The sequence below is a fragment of the Camellia sinensis genome, chromosome 15 (assembly GCF_055761805.1).
Source record: "Camellia sinensis isolate YWXY chromosome 15, ASM5576180v1, whole genome shotgun sequence".
Taxonomy (NCBI): domain Eukaryota; kingdom Viridiplantae; phylum Streptophyta; class Magnoliopsida; order Ericales; family Theaceae; genus Camellia; species Camellia sinensis.
This window is the reverse complement of record NC_138975.1, coordinates 88,259,247-88,266,623: the sequence shown is the minus strand read 5'-3', so window position 1 is coordinate 88,266,623 and position 7,377 is coordinate 88,259,247. Positions and strand designations below refer to the sequence as shown.

The 7,377-nt window shown below is 40.3% G+C and overlaps 1 long non-coding RNA gene across 2 annotated transcripts; it reads left to right on the top strand.

The window, feature by feature from the left end:
* The first annotated feature begins 966 nt into the window (after positions 1-966).
* Positions 967-4,405, top strand: LOC114270225 (uncharacterized). 2 transcript variants are annotated; one of them, XR_014356547.1, is made up of 2 exons: positions 967-1,087; positions 3,762-4,405. It is a non-coding gene; the product is annotated as an uncharacterized LOC114270225 (long non-coding RNA). The 2 variants fall into 2 exon arrangements; XR_003631882.2 differs by lacking the exon at positions 967-1,087 and adding an exon at positions 1,180-3,687.
* Positions 4,406-7,377: the final 2,972 nt, after the last annotated feature.

Genomic DNA, 7,377 nt, shown 5'->3' with positions numbered 1-7,377 from the left:
ATGGAATTGTAAGACATGTTTTTATAATATGATGGACTTCATTCATTAATCTCTTTATTTTGGTATTACTCATTGGGCTTTAGCTCACCCTATTCTCTTATATATATGTAGGTGAGCATTTGGAAGATCAAACATAGAGTTGCTTTGGAAGTCCACCCGTTTTGTGAAGCCAGTTGTGAAGTGCCTCCGTGATGGAGCATTTGCTTAATTTCGAGAGGAGTCAAGCTTTTGAAAAACCTTTTATTCTTTTGTTAAGTTTTTGGTTTTTTTTTTTATGAACCTATTTGTATGTATGTAAATTAAAGTTTAAACTATTTATGTATATTATGAGCATGGGATGTAATGATTAATATATTGAAGGTTTTCATGTAATAATAGCTCAATGGACTTATTTAATTATTGTTGATTGCTTCTGCTAAGCCCCGCTTATTATTTAATTATTTGATTTTGTCTTTGAGGTCGAAGGTAATCTACGATTACTGGTCGGTCATGACCTTGACCTCTAGGGCCGGATTTGGGTCGTGATAGCTTCCTATTAGGCCCAGCCTATTCCTTAGTCTTGCTTGTTCTATGATTCTCATGGTTGGATGAGGCCTAATCTGACGCCTCTCCTTTATTCTAGTCTTTTAGAGGATTATCTTCCATATACGTTTGTCTCCTCACGTGCCCTGATTGGATGCCAAGTTGTTGCAAATTATCCTTTATGGACTTCAAGAGATGACTTTGGACTTACTACTTCTTTCTTTGGGCTAATGTGATTGGGTTTAGGCTGGGCTCATATTTTTTCCCTCCACAATTGCCCCATTCAGTGGCTAATCTTAGGAGATAGTCGAAGAACTTGTGCCGATCAGATAGCTCTGATGTTCAGTACGTAAGATCATTCGGTCTAATGACACGTATCCTTTCACTTCCTATGCTATTGGGACTGTAATGATGACATCCATCTTTTCGTGTATCGTTTCACTTCTGACACATTAAATGGGGAGGTGACTCCTTCCTTCCATCATTTTGCTTGCACTCCTTTCAGAGACTTTCCAGGCGTGCCTATTCAGATTTCCATCGTTCAAAGCTCTTGCTCCTATTCTTTGTAAGTCCTCTATTTTCTGTCTTTTCTCTCTACTTCCTAGTTCTTTCGTCTTCTTCAATTTCTGTTGTTGTTTTCTTTTTCTTTCCTTTTTCAAAAAATGAACAGCCTTAGACACTTTTTTGATTCTAAGGCGACTCTTCATAAGTTTAGGACTCTCTACCATATCCCAGATGACGTCGTTGTCGGTCTGCCTAACGATAATGACGACGTTGTTGAGGGATCTAAGGTCAAGATTCCTCTGCCTCTCATTGACATTGTTGAAGGGGGTGTTTGTTTTCCCTTACACTCCCTTTTGAGAGAGGTGTTGTGTTTTTATGGCATTGCCCCTTCTCAACTTGCCTTAATTTCTTTAGAATAGTGATGGGAGTGGTGGCATTGAATGAAATTCTAGGGATAAAGCTAGGGTTCCCAAAAATTAAGTACTACTACAATTTTGTCCCAAATACCAAGGAGAAAATAAAATTTTATTTTAAGCCTAGAAATAAGAAGCGCTAGTTTGTCCAGATGCTCCCTGATTCTGGCAAGGGTAAGAATGACATCATTATGATTAGGGCAGTGCACAATACTGCCAAAACTACTCCGAACCACACCGAACTACTCCAAATCGCTCATTTTTTTTTCAATTCTGGTCAGCAGGTGGGTGGGTTAGGGTGCCAGGACTAGCGGGTCAGCGTAGGTGGCAGTTTGGAAATAGCAACCCACTGAAAAAATAGACCCGCCCTGCCACTTCGTTAAAATTTTCCCTTACCACTGTATATACGTCCAGGTTACATTTCCAACCATTAGATTACATCTATCATACCAAATGTACATATGCTCTCACACACAAACAATAAATTCTCAATTAATCCAAATTCACACCTAAGCATCTCATCTCATTCTTTGATCACTGTTGCTTTATGCTCTTGTTCCTCATTCTTCCTTACCTTGCCGATTAGCACTGTCCTAGCCTTTCTGCCACTGCTGTTAGCCTCTCCTCCACTGCTGTCCACTCATCGTTGCTGCAATCTGCTCACCACCATTGCTCTCTCATCTCTGCTACTACTCTCTGCTCGCCGACTTGCTTGGTATGTGGCTCTTTTCCCCCTCTCTCTCTCTTTACTCTCTCTCTATTCCTCAATACCTATCTCTTACCGAAGTGGACAAAAAGGCAAGAGTTTATTAGTTGTTTATTTGACGTATCAAAGCTTTTCCAGATGTATAAAACACAAATTCTTAGTGATGCTCTCATTATATTGTCTGGTGAGCACATGACAGTGCTTTATTTATTTCACTTTAATCAAAGTGCTTTATTTATTTTACTTTAGTCAAAGTACACTCATAATATTGTCTGGTGAGCACATAATGAAAACACAATATTTTAATTTTGACTATTTTAGTTCATTTATAAATTAGATATTTTACTCTTTGATTCAAGTTTTATAATTTTAATTATCTTTTCTTATAAATTGCCAATCCACCTGAACTGCCAAGTCGAAACCGCCATTATTTGCCAACCGAACTGCCGGTTTTTTATAGGAAAAATGGCAGTTTCTAATAACACTTTTATCAATCCACCACTCGTCGTACGGTTTCTATTTTTCTCCTAAACCGCACCGACCCGCATCGCACACACCCCTAATTGTGATCGTTGAGGGAAACTGGGAGTTCCCCTTAGTGCTGATAGGGTTTGGCCCATACCTAAGGCCTTCGGCCAACCAGGTTGAGATCCTATCTCTTTTTTGTTTTTGTTCAGCATTTTGTTTTTATAGTTTTGATTTCTTCGTGTACTGTAGTAATAAACTCTTTCGCCTTCCCCCCCTGGCGCAAATTCTGTAGTCTTTTCTCATCCTAGTGAGTGAGAGGATTAGGTCAATATCCCCTTCCCCTAACAAGCTTAGGCTTATAGAGGCCCTTCTGAACAAAGAGGCCAAGGTCGAAAATCTCATGTCCTTCTTTCGTACGTGCCTCACTACGGCAGTGTTGTCAGTACTGAAGACAAGCCTTTCAAAACTGACAGCAATGTTGACTTCAATTTGCTCTCCCATCTTCGTGACGACATTGAGGAGGAGCTAGAGGTTGAAGAGGATCCAGAGATCAAGAAAGAACAAATCTAAGAGGACCTTGCTGATTCGGAGGCCAGTCTCTGAAATCATGCCATCGAAGAATTTCTTGGCAATCCTAGCTAACAAGACATGTTAGAATGATGGTGGATCACCATCCACTACTTTGGCAGCATTCGGACAGTCGTCGATCATTGTGATTAAGGATGCCTCTCTTGCTCCTTCTTCTATTGCAGCCGTCCCCGATCCTCCTCCTACTGAATAGAGTTCTGGTAAGCGTGTTACCGAACAATCTCCAAAGGGGCATAAGAAGGCTGAATTGATCTTTCTTCCGTTCTTGCTGTTGTATCTTCTCAAGAGGCAGGCTCTTCTAGTTCTCTGCTTATTTTGATGCCTACTTTGAAAGATTGGCCTCTCACCAGTACTGACACTGCAATGGGTGATGCTGAATTGGCCACTGCTCTGGTCCGTAACTTCTTTCTTCATGTAGATAAGGGTCAGTTGCGAGACCAGTCTAATACGGTCATCTTCTTCTAGGCCTAAGACTTTTCTTTGGTGGTAACTATTCTGTTATTTTATTTTATATATATTTTGTACATACTTGCCTCTTTGCTGACATTTTATTCTTACAGGGTCTTTGTTCTGCTCATGAGGCCATGTGTCACCATGACAAGTTCATCCGAGCTTCCGACAAGCTCAAGTCCTCCAAAGAAAGGCAAGATGAGAGAGTGAAGGTGCTGGAGGTTAGGCTAGTGGCTTCTGAGGCAATGCAATAAAGGTGGAGAAAAAACTTCTGACAATGGACATCGTGCTAAAGTCTTTTGCCAAAGAGATTGCCATCTTTAAGGAAGAAAGATAGCAATTTTTTACTGCTCTCAATGCATCTAAGGCTGATCATGATGTAGCCATTAAAGCTGCAAAGGATGAAGATGCAACAAGGTTACAGCCAGATATGAAGAGTAGTTCACCAAGCTAGAGAACATCTTTTTTGAAGATGGATGGATGACTGCTTTCTGTGCTGTTGACATTCCAGATGGGTCCGAGCTGAGGAAGAATATCCCCTACCCTCGACTTGAGGTGTTAGAGAAGCCAATTGAGGAGGTTGCTGAAGCTGGAGAAGACCCCCTTGCAACAATCTGAAAAAACTTTGTTTTTCTTTCTTCTTCTTATTTATTTATTTATTATTATTATTATTTTTGTCTGGGATGGAATCGTAAAAATCTTTATGTAAACATTGTTTTATGATTTTTTGAATATGAATTTCCTTATTGTTCTACTCTCTATTTATTTACGCTTGTTTATACTATATATATATTTGTTATGTATGTGTGATTGGAAAATCACTTTGTAAGATTATCTCTAGAACAAGAAATTGGCAGCATTTTTGTCGATGTACTTTTCGATAGGAAACTATTCAAGTTCGTTTCTTGCATTAAGGAAGATATCAGTCAGCATTCCTGCCGATGTATTATCTCTTGGATAGGTTTCTGTTAGGAAATCATCGTAGGTTTATTCCTTGATCTAAGCAAGAGATCGACACCATCCTTGCCGATGTGCTATCCCTTGGATAAGTTTTTATTAGGAAACTATCGTAGATTTATTCCTTGCTTTAAGCAAAAGATCAGCAACATCCCTGCCGATGTACTACCCCTCGGATAGGTTTTATCTTGCTAACTTTAGCATTAGGTTTAAGGTTTTAGGGCTCTAGCTTTAATGTGCTTATGTCATGTGGACACCTATTGCCCATTCTGAGTGCTCATCAGTGTTTTGCATTAAATGCGATGGTACGTTCTTCAAATCGAAGCGACGTGCACATCTAAGTAGTGTGACATTTCCTTTCTTTTTACGTAAATATGGGTTCAAATCATTACTTTGATATTTGTGATCCCATTCGACAGCATTTCCTATCAAGACATCCTTAGGTATCGACACCTTTGCTCTCGGGGTTTCTGGTTTCACTATTCAAAAAGCTTCCCTCCACTTTTTGTTCATCATTCTCTATTTGTAAGTCTCTCTACTCTTCAAACATTTGCTTTGCGACAATAGGCAAATACGCCTATCTTGTTAGTTCTTCTACGGAATTAGAACACTTTCGAGCGACTTATGGCATTCCTGTCAAAGTTGCTATCGAAGCCTCTCGCCTTAGTGATAATTTGATAATTTCCTTAGACGATAGAGTTCCATGGCTAGTTTCAGCCATTGTAGAGGGTAGGGTTAGGTTTCCTCTCCACTCCCTTCTTCGCGATGTTCTTTCTCATTATAGGGTTCCACCATTTTTACTCAACACCAATTTCTTCAAGATTGTAAATGGGATGTTATCCCTAAATAATCTTTTGAACATCAACCTAGGTTTAAAGGACCTTCAATATTGCTATAGCCTTTGGTAGTCTAGTATTGGAGCATTTTTCTTAGATTCCAAGAGTTGAGATCGGGGCCGCTCGGGTGCTTCCTAGGTTTTTCTTAGTAGACATGAAAGATGTCGTCATGCTTTTAGGGAGTTCGGAATTCACTTCCCTTAATTTTGCACCTAGTGTTGCCACCGTGCCTCGAGTGTTGGGTGCAGGTGATTTTTCTTGTCTTGAATTACTTGTTGGTCACCGACAAGTGAATACTTACAGCTAGGACGAAGCTTGGGGTATTAACCTTTCTACTCTTCAAGTTGTCTGGAGATTCAGAGGAGTTGCCTCACGATCAACCGAGGTATTAATCGACCAATACCTTCCTCAGATTGCTCCTATTATACCTTCTTTTCTTTTTGCCACATGCGCTTATTGTTGCTATAGAGGCGGTTGAAGCGGCTTAGGAGCAATAATCTCTGTTGCCATTGCTATTGGTTGACTTTGACTACCTCGAGAGCACTGAACAAGGTCGAGAGAGAACATCAATCCCTGTTGAGTTGTCAGATTCTTCTACTGCAATGACGCGAAGTCGCCGATGTTCTAGATAACCCTACTTGCCACCTGTGTCGATTCGAGAAGAAGATCAAAGTGTGGCCCACAAGTCAGCAAAACATTCGCTTGAGGAAGTACCTCTATCAAGTCATCGTCGCCTTACGACAGGTGAAAGTCAAATGGAGGCCTCGTTTGAAGGTCCTATAGAATATGTCTTCCAATTGATGATAAGAAATCGTGCACTGAATGAACGGGACTCCGTCCTTTCAGAGATGGGTGTAGCGCCGGCGATGGCCCAATGCATGCCCATCCCTGCCAACATTCAACAGCTGGAAGATCTGTCCGATCAGTAGGTCTTCGGGCGTAGAATCCATAACATAGTGAAGGTAATTTACTTTTACTGTAGTTCATATTCTTTCTTTTGGTGACAAATATAGGCTTAATCTTTAGTATTGATGCCTCAAGTGATCAACCTATTTATAGAGGCTAGTGTTCGAGTCACTCGGGAGAGAAATTGCCGAGAGGAAGCGAGCAAACAGATAGGGGTGAACCTCACCCGAGCAGAAGAGAGAATCATTACAGCTGAATCCAAACAAATAACTACTGATGAGAACTTTTAAGCTACAACCCAACAATTGGATCAACTTAGAGCTGAACTCAAGGCCACCAAGGCTACTTTCGAATAAGCTAGAGCTCGGTGGGAGGCTGATGTGAAAGAGGCGACCAAGGTTGCTTGGCTTGAAGCGGATGCTGCTTACCTCGACCAAATGAACAAAATGAAGAACTTCTTCTTCAAAGATGGTTAATGAGGCGAGCTGGAGTGGTTGAGTGCTCCCCTTTGTTCAATCAAGTCCTTTTTCTCAATCCCGATGTTCCTATCTTAGCCAAGCTGGAGAACTTGTAAACTTGAACTCCTTTTTATTTATTTATTTTTTGACGTAAAGAAGTTTTTTTTACAATTAATGGAAAAAGTTTTTCTAAGAACAGTACCAAACCTTACTTTTATTCATTATGCTTGTACGTATAAGCATTATTACATCATAATTACAAGGCTAATGGTAGAATTTCTTCAAATATAGTGCATTCCATGGCTTAAGGAGAACATTCCCTTGCAGGTCTGTGAACTTGTATGCCCTTACCCAGTTATGTCGATGATTTGGTATGGTCCATTCCAGTTTGGCATAAGTTTTCCATCAAGTGCCTTGCGATCGTTTGGCAAAACCTTCTTTAAAACCAAATCACCAATGTTATATCCCCTTTGCTGAACACTTTTGTTGTACGCCCGAGCTATCTCTTGTTGGTACTATGCAAGGTAGATGGATGCTTTCTCTCTTTCTTTTCTTTGGATAGATCTAGC